The sequence below is a fragment of the Cetorhinus maximus genome, chromosome 11 (assembly GCF_964194155.1).
Source record: "Cetorhinus maximus chromosome 11, sCetMax3.hap1.1, whole genome shotgun sequence".
Taxonomy (NCBI): Eukaryota; Metazoa; Chordata; class Chondrichthyes; order Lamniformes; family Cetorhinidae; genus Cetorhinus; species Cetorhinus maximus.
Genome location: NC_135889.1, coordinates 46070155 through 46084627, shown reverse-complemented (window position 1 = coordinate 46084627; position 14473 = coordinate 46070155).

The window sequence follows — 14473 nt, the reverse complement described above, 5'->3', positions numbered from 1 at the left end:
CAATTAAGACCCGCCCAGCGGCCTGCCCAACAGGAAACACTATGTGCTTCCTGTGCAGGGGGGAAGGATTCCCCATCTGTCAAAGTGCGCTCTTTCACGCATGCGCACGAAAGAGCGCACTTCAGGGGGATTACTGACAGTCCAGAAAACTTTAAAAATAGAAAAATAAAACAATTATTAACATGTCCCCCTCATGTGACAATGTCACACGAGATGGGACATGTTAATAAATATCACATAAAATGTATTGAAGTTTTTAAAAACGGACACGAAACCCCATCCCGCCAGAGAATGAGGTTTCATGTATTATCAGAAGCCCGCTGCGGCTCCTGGTCTGCCCGCCAGCCTTAAGGTTGGATGGGCAGGGCCTTTAATTACTTTAATTACCCTGTCAATGTCCTCAATTGGCCATTGACAGGTCAGTGGGTGGACAGCTGATTTCGCTGTCCGCCCACCTTCCTAAAAATTTAAAGGGACCGGGATGACGTTGGGGGTTCCTCCCGGCGTCATTCCACGTCTTTTTCCCGTCGGCGAGTGGGCCCCGCCCCCAAATCGCTGATGGGAAAATTCAGGCCATTGTGTTAGTGCTCTGTTCTTAGTTCAAATAAACCACCAGTGTTTGTTCAGTTAATCGGTCTCTCTGCCTATATTGTTTCAAGTGCCAACTAATTAATATCAAGGGCGCAGCTAGCATTCACTGGACAAAGCGAACCTGATAACCAAAAACATAAAACTAGGCTAAAAGAGAAGGCCAGTATTGATCACAGAATTTAACAGCTCAATACATCTTTTTCTTCTCAAGATAAGCCGAAAGACTCCAAACAGCGGTTCAAGGAGGCAGCTCAACAGCATCTTCTCAAGGGCAACTAGGGATGGGCAATAAATGCTGGCCCAGATCCTGTGAATGAATAAAAAAAAGTCCATGTTAAAATTATCCTGTATACATTAAAGAAATAAAAAATAATTTCATGACCTAGAAATAAATAATTACAAAAGGAACTAAGAATTAATATATATGGCATGCAAAGTTAAACATTAGTGTTGAAGAAAAGAAAAAATAATTTGATTAAGTACAAAATTAAAAAGCTTGAAAAAAGGAAAACAGGGAAATGCAAAGTAATTAAGTTGCTCTGAAAATCATGTCAAGCTGTGTTTTTAGCATTAATGTAAACAGCAATTAAATAATATGGGGCTTAAAGGAGGTAAGCTTTGAAGTCTAGAAAAATAAGAGTAAACAGACTAACAAGTCCTAAGTGAAATCTTCCTGTTTATACCAAATACATTCACTTGGAACTGGGCTAATACTGCTTTATTTTACACTCATTTCTTCAGGATAAATTCAAGTACTTTACAATGTAAAGTATTTGCCTATATGGTTTTTGTTATATATTATTCTCCTAGCCGCCATTAAGATTATAATTTGTTTAAAATAAGGAAGATTTTGCTGAGGGTAATCAGTATCTACGTGCTTGTCAGAACCATTCAATTATGATACTTCTTTACTAACCTGTGAGCTGCTCTTTACAGTGCAAAGGAGTTGTCCTTTGTTTTCAGTCAGAATTCCAACTCCAAGTTGGCAAGCGGTATTATAAATCATGGGGTCCTGAAGGTATTTTGCATACTAACACTGCCTCACCACCCATGCTATCATGTGGCCTTACCAATCTCCATGCATAACATATGCAGACTAAACACTGTGAAACAGCAATTCATTCGAACCCATCAAATAGCGCAAGGAAGCAAAGTCTAAAGGGAATAAGTGCAGTACTTTACATTGTAAGCATCATCCCTTGCTCCAAAGCATCAGTCCAGACTTTAAACTAAGATCCAATCTGTCAGCTGAATGCTAAAGATACAAAGACATTTGAAGATTCGAGGGGAGTTCTCTTTGTGGTCTGACCAACATTCCTCCCTTAACAAATACCTAAACAAACACTAAAACAGATTATCTGATTATTCATCCATTGATGTTTGTGGGACTTGGCTCACAATAATTGCTGCATGCAAGTTATTTTATGCAGGATGCTTTAGGACAGTTTTCAGATCTGCTGAGTCATTAAACAGGGAAGATCTCATTGTATCAGACCTAACAAGTGTAGTTCCTGTGAAGAGACAACACAAACTTTGTTTACTTACCCTTGGTCATTTGCATGGAACTGTGGAAACTCAGGTGGATAGACTGTATGCTTAAACATTCTGGAGGAAAATTGACCTCAGGGGTTGGCAGGTATCTTCCTACTGCCACCAGGGCTTTCTGATCCAGGGGGTTTGCGGGGGGGGGGTGGTGGGTGTGATTGGCAGAGGGTTCAAATTAAATTGTCTTCAGTCTGTTGTTGGCACACTTGTGGATCCTCACATCTGCAGTGTTCTGGGATGAACTATTGCACCCCTGATCCAGAGGAGACCTTCTGTTGGTAGGATTAAAGTGTTCGGGTGAGAACGTGAGGCAAGACAGTGGAGGAATGTCTATCCTTATAAGACCAATTTATTTTCCTTATAAATACTGATAATCCCTGTCTGTTTACAATTTAGAGGTAGTGAACCCATTCACATTTTATGTTTCTTCAGTTTATCACTGTGCAGGTTAATTGGTACATTTTTAACAAGCCTCTCTTCTTCTCAGTATATTTTTCCATAAATTCACAAAGGCAATTTATAAAAGTTAACACCATTTGCTTATATATCCAATGATGATGCTTCATTCGAAAGCAACAGATAAATATCACTGTTTTTTTGGAAATTAGAAAATTATAAATTTGGTTTATAATTGTAGTGCAAATCATAAGAGGCGTTTTGTGGAATCTACTGCTAGATTATTACATCAGATTGTGGAGATATGTCAGGTAAAGAACGCACAAACAGCTGACAAAATGGTACATTTTCAGGATAATTTAATTGCAACTTTGTTTGATGCTACCCCTTCAATTTCTTTCTTCCATATGTTTCATATAAAGAATACTTCTTTTAATCTATACTTATGCTCAGCAAAATGGGAAAACGATACATTGATACAAAGAGAACCAGTTTAAGCCTGGGTGAAACAATCTTTTCATATTCCTAGGACAAACTCAAGGACAAACGCTAGCCTAGACATTAGCTTTGGTTTATATTTGCGCACAGAATGGTGAGCACATTCCCAGAACACGCCAGAAGCTGATGATCCAAAGCTTGGTCAAAATTGAGCCTTGGGCCTCGTCAAGATAATTCCAGCAAACTGCTTTATTGTGATTCTCGAATTCGGGCCAGCAGCCTCACTGGCAGTGATCTGCTGCCGCAGCATGCAGGAGGCAGAGGAGAAAAACAATCGAGTGCAAGCTGGCTGCAAATCATAATAGGGCCGTGGAAATGTGAGGAACTCACTTTTTTGTTGGTCACCTCCAGTGGTCACTTTAAGGACTGTTGGTTGGAACACTAAAGCACTAAAAACTGCACGGTGCTTGTCTGCTCTGCTAACCAATTTTTGCATTGGGTCCTGAAAGAAGTTAGGCCCCTCATTGTGGAAGCAGCCATCTTAGGTGGTGGCTAAGAATGCCTGAATATCGCTTGGCCCCATATTGGGCTGGGTGTATTTCAGGTATGTGGGAGGTAGCCCTTTGAAAATGGTGCTTTTTGCCCCCTTTCTGTGGCTGGTCCAATTTCTAAGCCAGTATTTATTATTCAATACAGCCAGTTAACTAAACAAGTTTACAGTGTTGTAACTGCAGTTTGGGTCACGACTTGAGCATGTAAACTTAGCTGACACTTCCGTCCAGTACTGAATAAATGCTACACGGTTGGAGGTACGGTTCATCAGGTGAGAAGTTAAATTTCAGCCCAGACTTCCCTCCAAGGGACATACAAAAAAATCCCATGGCACTATTCAAAGAAGAGCAGGGAAGTTCTCCCCAGTACCCTGGGCAATATTCATCCCTCAACCAACATTAATTAAAAACAGACTATTTATTCATTATCACGTTGCTGTTTGTGGGAGTTTGCTGTGCACAAATTGGCTGCCACATTTCCTGTATTACAACAGACACCACATTTCAAAAGTATTTAATTGAATGTAAAACACTTTGGGCATCCTGAGATCATTAATGGCCAACTAAATGCACGTTCTGTTCTTTTCTTTCTCCGAGATCCATCCCAGTAGCCCAGAAAGTCTCTTCTTGCCATAAAAACAGAAAATGTTTGAAATACATGGCAGTTTTGATAACATTTGTGGACAGAGAAACAGCATTCAAGCCAATTGCCTTTCATCAGCTATGTAAAACATAGGAGATGCCATAGATTTTCAGCAAGTACTGAGGCAGGGAAAGGGAGGGGATATTCCTGCTGTGTCCTCCTTCATCCCCAACTAAGACTACCCCTCTGACTTGATTGATAGGGTTCTTGACTGCATCTGTCCCATTTCCTGCACTTCTGCTCTCAGACCTTCCTCTCCCTCCCAGAACCACAAAAGAGTTCCCCTTATCCACACCTTCCAGTCTCCACAATCGTAATATCATCTTCCCCATTTCCACACCCCCAGCTTGATTCCACCAGCACATTTTCCCCTCCTGTCCCATTTCATCACTCAGAAGGGACCGTTCCCACTGTGACACTGTGATCCACTCCTCAATCACCCCCAACACCACCCACCTTTCCATGCAAATGGAGGAGATGCAATAACTGTCCTTTTACCTCTTCCAATCCCACCATCCAGGGCCCCTACTTCCAGTTGAAACAGCAATTTATTTGCACTTCTTTCAATTTAGTATGCTATATTTGCTGCTCACAATGTGTGTTCCTTTAAATTGGCATGACCAACCACAGATTGGGTGATTGCTTTGCAGCAGACACCCACTCAGACCGCAAGTGAGGCCCTGAGTTTTCGGTTGCCTGTTATCCCTCTCTGTCCTCAGCCTCCTACATTGTTTCAATAAAAGTCATCTATTAATTAGGCATTTTATAGCCGCCTGGGTTCAATTTTGAGTTCAACAATTTCAGATCATAAATACTGCTGCGTTTTCCACCTCACACAAACACACGAACCACATGAAGAGGCTTGCTAACTCAGTTTGGCGGTTTATTTTATTTGAAGAAATAAAACTATATACAACAATATCTGGAGGTTAGTTAATACATCAGCTCTCAAGGACTGCTCTTATCATCTGCCGGATGATTACATGAGTATATGCATCACAACCTGTCTGGTGATGCACTGACGCACAGCACTTTTAGAGAAAACCCTTAAAGGTATACCACAGCACCCCCCATTTTCCTAACTCAAAGTTGTACCCTTAAATAACCAGAGCTATTTACATTACATCAAAAGTAAACTGTTGTGTGTTTAAACATACAATTATACAATGTGATAAACTTACAACTCTGAAGTGCAATGGTGCTTTGCTGATACATCCAGACTTGGGGGAGAATTTTCCCCATATCAGGCAAGCCGCGGGGGAATGGGCACAGGTGGGCGTGGACCCAATCTCCGCCTGCGATCTGGTCTGCGCCACCATTTTACCCAGGCGAGCCAATTAAGGCCCACCCAGCGTAGTTCATGACTCCCATGCATAGTGGGAGTGGGTGGTTGGCGGCGGGCGCGCTCAGGCCGCCGGGTCCGATGGTGACCTGACAGCCTGAATAAACGAAGGCCTGGCAGCCTTGGAACGGCTGCTCACAATGGCTGGGAGAAGGGCTCAGCAGAGGGGCAATGTTGGTGACACAAGTCTGGAGGGTAGGCCAGCGGGGAAGGCCAGGCCAGAGGGTAGGCCAGGTCAGAGGGTAGGCCAGCGGGGCAGGCCAGGCCAGAGGGTAGGCCTTCGGGGCAGGCCAGGCCAGAGGGTAGGCCTTCGGGGCAGGCCAGGTCAGAGGGTAGGCCAGCGGGGCAGGCCAGGCCAGAGGGTAGGCCAGAGGGGCAGGCCAGGCCAGAGGGTAGGCCAGCGGGGCAGGCCAGGCCAGAGGGTAGGCCAGCGGGGCAGGCCAGGCCAGAGGGTAGGCCTTCGGGGCAGGCCAGGCCAGAGGGTAGGCCATTGGGGCAGGCCAGGCCAGAGGGTAGGCCATCAGGGCAGTGTGCCCCTCGTTTTTCCGACGAGTGCCTAACTGCCCTCCTGGAGGAGGTGGCAGCATGGGGGGAGGTCCTTCTACCAAGGGACGGGAGGCGGAGGCCCCCCCACCTGACCAAACGCGCGTGGGAGGAGGTGGCCAAGAGTGTTAGCCTCCATGATGTGGTGCGGCGCACATGTCTCCAGTGCCACAAAAGGTTCAATGATCTACTGCACTCGCAAAGGGTGAGTACCATGTTGCCTCAAGTCACTTAATGCAACCGTCACCCTTTACCCCCAACGCCATCCCCCACCCCCCCAACCCCCCCGCCTACTCTGAGTACAGCAATGTCATTGAATCCCTCACGGCATGGACCCCTTGCTGGGTGTGCCAGCAGAGATTGCCCAGGCCCAGTTCACCCTGAGAGGGTTGAGTAGGATGTGTTCTGTATCTGCAGCATGTGTGACACTGACACCCAGAGTATAGAATGGGGCTAGGCAGAGTGCTGGAACTGGGAAGCATGTTGAAGTCAGGGTGCTAAAATGCTAGGAGGGGAGCTACCAGTTGGTGGGGCACCAATCCATCTGCTGGTCTTTGCGCTCCACATGCTTGTTCCTCCTTGCTTAGCAAAGTGACACTTTGTGGTGCCAGATGTGAAGCAGGCAGCATTTGGGCAATGGGGGGGTGGGGGGGTTGGTGTCAGCCCTGGTTTATTTGGGTGAGTGTGTGGCAGCTGTAGGGTGTCTAGGAACTGGAGTTCTGCAATGTCCCACTCTGGCTGGATTGGCAGGGATGCGATGGGAATCCAGCTGCAGGCTGGACTAATCAATGCTCCTCTCTCCTTTTCAGGAAAAGACTGCGCACAATGCGTCGGAACCAATGCGGACTGGCGGAGGCCAGGCTCAGTTGGCCATCCTAACGGCTTTCGAGCAGCAGGCCATGGATCTTGAGCGGCACCATGATCCCAGGTCCACCAGTGGCGGTGAGGCTGAGGTGCCACGGGGAGGTATGTTTGGCGAGCACTCAGGTCACCATGTGTGTCCCAGCAGCCAGGGCAGTGCTGAATGCTCAGTGATTGAAGTTAGTAACATGGGTTGACCATTGATTATGGAAGGATGAGCGCATAATGACCCGGGGGAGCGGCATGCAAATTGACATTGTCTCCACTGTAACTAATCAAATGTCCTTTTTCTTCCTTTCAGCATCACCGGAGCAGGGCCGGGAGGGGAAGGCAGAGGGCCCACCTCTCACCCCTGAAGCCCCCGAGCAAATCCACTCACCAGCGTCACACCATCTCTGCCAGGCAGGCACCAGCGCAGATATTAGCACCTCGGTGAGAATTAGATCTTCGGCTAGTGTCCCGGGGCACGGCGGTGAGGGCACTTTCACACTCGCTTGAGGTGCGGGCAGAGACAGAGAGTGCCCAGGGGACCGGCTGTCGGAGGACTGCAGGGGACCAGGTACTTGCTCAGTCGGTGGCTGATGCTGTGCCTCTGGAAGTGCAGCAGGGTATGCGGGACGATATGGTGGAGATACATGAGGCTATGCGTGGCATGATGTCTGTGGAGCATCAATACAATGAGCTTCATGGCCGAGTGGTGACTCTCGTGGAGAGGCTCCTCCAGGAGACCAATCAGGTCCTCCAGGGGTTGCGCTCAGACCTGTAAGCCCTCACAGTGGCATTGGCCACAGCTGGTCAGTGCCAGTGTGGGAGATGGTTTGGGCACCAAGTATCCCAGCTCAGTGCCCATCCATCTATGGTGAGCAGGGAGGTCCAAAACGACCTCATGTCGGTGCAGCAGCTGCCTGTCATCTCTGTGGGCTCCTCTCAGGGTGCTCCAGATGAGGGCAGCAGCTCCTCCTGCCAGTGACCGTGGCATCTGATGAGACTGCAGCGACTGGGGAGATGCCAGCTGTGGAACTGGTCGCTCCCTCCCAGGCGGGGCCAGCACAGGCTCCACGGGCCAGAGGTTGGCCACCAAGGTCATTGAGGCCAACAGGACAGCACAGTGAGTAGGCTGTCTCAGATGCCACTCCCAGCGAGGGGACAGCGCCTAGACATAGCACCTGAAAGCGTAAATTTAAGGCACCTTAGGCACACCACGGGTTTCTCACTGGTGCTTTTATGTTGGCCCACAGTACTTTGTGGAAGACTTGGTGTGATGTCCAACACCGTTTTTGTTTTGCTTTATAAAGTTACATTTGTTTACTCAATAAATTTTGACATGTTGCCATGCCTCAGGGTGATTCCTTACTTCTGCATGTGTACGGGAAGCCATGTTGATATGAGTGAGTTGTCTGACATTGAGCTTTATTGACAAGGCCCTTAGATAATGTTATTATCCAGGCTGATTTAGCACTCAGGTATCGAGTATGGAGCCTGCAGCCCTGGCATGTGTTGAAGGTCCATCGGTGGTGGGCTAGCTGAAGGTTCTTTGGATTAAAGCCTCCTGGGTGTCCTTACCTCCCTGGAGTATGCCCGGGTCAGCATCTACCCCCTCAGCGTTCTCCTGTGCGTGGTCATCCTCGGACTCACTGCTGGATTCATCGTGTTCGTCCGGAGCAACTGCGTCTACGTTTTCCTCGACAACCGCATTGCCCCTTTCCAGCACCAGATTGTGGAGAGTGCAGAGTGCAACCACTGCCAGCAACACACGATCTGGGGGATATTGGAGTGCGCCCCCTGAATGGCCCAGGCATCGGAAGCGCATCTTCAGAAGACCGATGGCTGTCTCCACCACAGCCCTTGCGGGGGCGTGGCTCCTATTGTACCGCTGCTCAGCTTCTGTTCTTGGATGGCGGAGAGGCGTCATGAGCCACCTTCTGAGGGGATAGCCCTTGTCACCCAGCAGCCATCCATCCAGCCGGGCTGGAGCACTGAAGATCCCGGCACCTGGGAGTGTCTGAGAATGTAGGTGTCGTGGGAGCTGCCTGGGTACCTTGCACAGACTTGTAGGATCAGCATCCTATCTGCACATTCATGGAGTGGAAGCCCTTCCTGTTCATGAAGGTACCAGGGTCACCTGCTGGCGCCTTGATGGCCACATGTGTGCAGTCTATTGCACCCTCGATGTGGGGGAAGCCAGCAATGGCTGCGAAGCCTCTGGTTCGCTGTGTCTGGCTGCCCTCGTCCCAGCGAAAGTGGATGAATGTCAATGCACGTCTGAACAGATCATCTGTCACCTGCTGGACACAAGTGTGGACAGCTGATTGGGAGACTCCGCAGTGATAACCCACTGACTCCTGGAAGGAGCCAGAGGCATAGAAGTTGAGGGCAGCTGCAACCTTTAGAGCCGCTGGCATGGGGTGTCCACCCACACAATTCGCGGAGATCTCAGGGCCTATCATCTGACAGATGAAGGTGACTGTCTCCCTTGAGAGACAGAGCCTCCTTCGGCACTGCACCTCAGACACATTGAGGTAGCTTCTTCGCTGCCTGAAAACCCTGGTAGAAGATTATTGGCATCTTCTGCGGCACCTTCAGCCTTGCACTTCCTGTTGGCCCTGCACCCCTTGTGCCTGCACCTCTCCTCCCAAAGGTGTCTCCCCTGAAGGATAAATGTGGACTCCTGGCCTCCTCCCCCTTCTGGCCCTCCCTTCCTCCTCAGAGGAGGTGCCTCCAGTGGAGAGCAAAACCCCCTTCCCACACCCCACTCACCCCTGTTATCCCGTCCATGGATGAGGTTTATACGAATGTTTCCTACCCGCCTGCCCGTTGCACCCGTGCAACGTTCTGAAGATCACACGGGCTGTGAAAAACCGAGATCAATTGCTGCCTCAAGGGCCTTAACCGGCCCACTAATTGCTGGGGGGCGCACACCCGAACTTATAGCGTGCCCACCTTCCCAAATATCGTGATGGTGTACAGTGACATCGGGACCCTCACCCAACCTCACTGCGCATCATTTTATGCGCGGGCATGCAGGGCCCACCACCGCATGCCAACGGGAAAATTCTGGCATTGGTTACTGAGAAGTTGGCTTGAGATTGCTGTATGTTCTCACGATTCTGGCTGTTTGTAGGAGTGTTGTGCTTGGATCAAGTTCTACATGTGGTGGGGTTACTTTGTGTTTCTTCTGGTATTTCCCTGATTTGATATTGGCTTCTTCGCTGTGTCATGCCATTGGGTGTCCACACTCGATATGTTCTGGACAGATGCTAATGTTTTCTGCTGGATTCCATGTTCCATCAGTTGGGTATCGAATTTGTACCTTTTGTCCAACGTTTGAGTTGAGTAATTCTTTGCCTGTATGCTGGTCATGAGGGTCCTTCATCTTCCTCTGTCTGTTGACGAATGCATCTCATGCTCCTGGAAATATTGAGATGCTGGGAAGGCTTGCTCGCACTTGTCTGCAAAATAATAAGCCTGCAAGTGACGGAATGGTTGCATTGAGCAGTGTTGCTCTAAGGTGTAGTATTACGATGTCTAAGTCTTGTTTAGTTTGCTGACATTTTATAATTAAAGACTTTATGGTAAGTATCATTCATTCCGTCATTCTATTGGGTCTGGGAACGTGTGGTGATGAAGTAGTATGGTCAACTCCTCATTTTTCACACATCGCCTTGAATGGTTTTCCAGTATATAGGGGTCTGTTGACTGAAACAACTTCTTGCAGTATCCCAAATGGGCTAACGATTGAACTCAACGTGTCTGCAATGGCTGCGCAGGATGTGTCATGTAACTGATGGATAATTGTAAATTGAGAAATAGCCAGTCACAACCAAGAAATCATCTCCGTGGATGCTGAAGAGATCAGTTGCAATTCTGGTCCCTGGTGTGTGGTAATAATGGTTCTTTGTGGTGACTGGGCATGTAGGCGGCATGCCTCACGTTCCCTCAATGCTGTTTTAATGTCTTGATTCATCCCTGGCCAGTATGCTGTTTCTCCAGCCAGTTCCCTGGTTCAATATCTCCCCATATGTGCTTGATGGAATTGCTGTAGGATGTCAGGTCTAAAGGATTCTGGAATAAGGACTTGCTTGCCCTTGAAGATAACACCTTTGGATATCCCGAGCTCATCTCTGTTAAGCCAAAATGGACTTAGAGGTTCTCGAACATCCTGGAAGGACTCTGGCCACCCAATATTCATGGTCTTCCATAATTGTTGCAATTAGAGATCATTGGATTTTTCTTGTAGCACTTGCTGGCCTTTATGCTGCCTGAAATTCATGAGGTCATATGTAAGATGTCTTCTATTTCGGTATCAATGAGATCTACTTGCAGGTCTAAGGAAATATCTGCAATTTTTGACAGGTTGGGTATCATGGAACTAGTTGGCTTATAATGTATGTCACAGTCATAGCCTTGTATTTTGATGAGTAGTTGGCCTGTGCTAGACTCTTGAAAGCAAAAGCAATAGGCTTCCCTTTGCAGGATAAACACTCCAAGGTCTTTTGGTGACACATCAGCCTCTAGTGTGGTTTCCTCTGCTAGGTCATAGAATTGAAGCATTGATTGTTCTTTAGTCAATGACTTCTTGAGCTCGAACTTGTGTCGACGATTCTCCTTCCAGATAAAAGGTACTTCTTTTTTCAGAAGTTCTCAAAGAGACGAGGCTTTCTGTGCAAAATTTAGTATGCATGGCAAAAGAAAATCGAATAAACCTAAGCAGTGTTGAAGATCATTTTTATCTTGCAGGTTGGGCATTGCGCTAACCTCCTCCAGTTTGCTAGGGTCTGGAAGGATGCCAGTGTCTGAATATATTGACCCAAAAAAGTTGATCTGTAACACATTAATGTTGCATTTTTGGCTATTAAACACAAGCCCCTCTCGACATGATGCTTCCATTAGGAAGTGAACATTTCGATCATGCTCGCGTTTGGGTTGGCCAACAACAGCAATGTCAGCTGCAATGCAGGTGCATCCTGGAATTTCACAAGTTGATATGGTCCATGTGTTGTTGGAAAAGATATTGGCTTAGGGAAAGTCTGAATGGTAATCAGTGGAAACAATATCTCTTGAGCGGAGTGCGGAATGTTGTTAACTCCTGAGAGGTCTTTTCCAAATGTACCAACCAGTGTCCATTTTTAGCGTCAAGATTAGTGAAAAAATTTGGAGTTCACAAACTTGGGGTCTGGTTCCTCAAGTGTAGGAATTTTATGTGGGCATCATTTCAGTGGCCCTTTCAGACGCCATGGGTCTAAACAATCTCTACAGAGCCATCTTTTATGACAACGCATGTGATGGAGCTACATCCATCAGTGTGGTGCCATCTCTTTCCACCTTATCCAGTTCTACTTACAGCTTACTCTGGATCTGGATGCTACATTTACACCGAGGGTCGATGGAAGGAACTGCATCTGTACATAAAAGTAATACTGCGGCACCATTAAAACTTCCAATCCTATTGAACCTACCTGGGCATAATAATGTTAGGTTGGCTACAGAGATGCTAGGGTTGTCCTTGTGGTCTGTTGACTTCGCCATTGTCTTGCCGATGCTATAAATGGTAACCAAGGTCCGGCCTCTATGCTCTGGTGGGCCTGCAATTGCTTGATCTGTGGTGTCCATATTATAGGATATTTGGGATGAGCATGGTGAATTGTAGCGACACTCAAGTGTGATGGATTCCAGGGACAGAATCTCTGAGCCAGGCTGAAGATGGAAGAATGTAAACACTCACATTGTATCAATTTTTGTCCACAGAATATGTTTCTCAGGCTTCTGCGAGTCTACCACATGAATAATGGCAAAGGCTTCGGATTGCACAATGGTGTCAATATGTTCTGTGGTGTTGACTGTATGGAATGCCTGCTCACTGTGTGTGTTAATAATCTGGTTATCCACATCATCTAACCTTGCAGTCTGGCTGGTCATTTCTGTATTTGCTGTTTGTGCTATTTGCTACACTCCCTTTGCTTGCTGGAATGCTGTACCTGTCTTGCATCCGATTGTGCTTTGTCATGGTGTCGAGCTATCTGTTCTGTGCTTGACCTCTTGCATTGTTGCTTCCAGTGTTCTCAGGTACCACATACCATGCATATGTGGTGGAAAGCTCGACAATTTCTGTGTGCATGTGTGAAACCACCTGAATGGCTTAGTAGATTTGTTTGAATTGGCTGCCATGCCAGTGGTGGATGTAGTGCATAAAACCTGTAAACTCTGTCTACCCATAAAGATTTCTTCATACTTGTGTCCACTTTTTAGCAATACTTCCAAGCTGTGGCCTTTGGTTGGTCTAAAAGATCCTTTCGATATGCTTCAATAGAGGTAGAGGCTATCATGAGCTCAGTGATTCTATCAGTCAGTTCTGTCTCTGAAATGTCACATTTATGATCCATATCTCTGCAGCGACTTACAAACTGATCTATCACCTCCTTGGGTTGCTGCCTGAAGGACATAAATTCGAGACAGTGTATGCAAAAATTAAGTTTAACTCTTAATAGCCTTCCAGTGTAGACCATATTTTTCTTGGGTCTGTGAGGTCATCTTTCGACAGTCCTGAAGTGTTCAGTCTGCGGAGACCTTTAATTCCTCGGGCAATTTTAATTTTGATCACTTGTTTGCCTGGTTTGGAGATAGCCAGGTCCAGAAAACATAGATCTCTCTGCTGTCTGAACAAATTAAACTCAGTAAAGAGATCTGCCACCTTCCAATTCAGGGATGGGAATTTTGTAGTTAGCTGTCAGTATTCGCAGGAATTTCACTGGTACCTATAGCAGGGATAAATATTCAGGCTTGCACAGTTCTTCAGGGCTTATATTCTGTGGCTCTACTTGGTTGCAGTTCCTTGGATGGCCACACCCTGTTGTTAGACTGAGGGTGGAATCAACCCAGGTTTGCACTTAGTGCAGTAGCGGGTGGTTAAAACTACGTTTTACCTGTCGACTGCAATGGCGGCTTTTCATACTGTATTGTCCCAAGCCCACTGCATTAATTATGTACTCTCAGGAAACCCACTGTGTCCATGGCGGGCGGGCTCTCATTCACCTGCCACGCCATCATCTCGCCACATCATCACGCCGGGCGCCATACTTAAAGTGCAGCCACGTGCAGACATCTCAGTGCTTCCAGCCCAGGATTACTGCAAAGAAATCATGGCCCTGAAAGGCGAAGAGACTGCAGTCCCCAGGTTCAATGGCGCGTCCCTCAAGCGCTTTTGGACACAGTGGAGGCTCGCCATGATGTCTTCTACCTCCACTCTGACCGCAGGATGGGCATTAACCTCATTAATCTGCCTTGGGAGCCGGTGGCAGCGGTGGTCAGCGACAATGCCCTGTAAAAGAGGACAGCCACCCAGTGCTGCAAGAGGGTCAATGATCTCCTTTGTTCTGCCAGGGTAAATCGCTCTTCTCACACTCTCAACTCAAACACTCACAAACCCATCACACAACCACAGGGCCCTGCTTACACTCTCTCCATCTCTATTTATGCCAGACAAACTGGCACACAACAAGATGGAGAGCTCACTTATCTGTGGAGGAATGCCTGAAATCAAGGTCCTCACAAACTTTGGAAACAGCC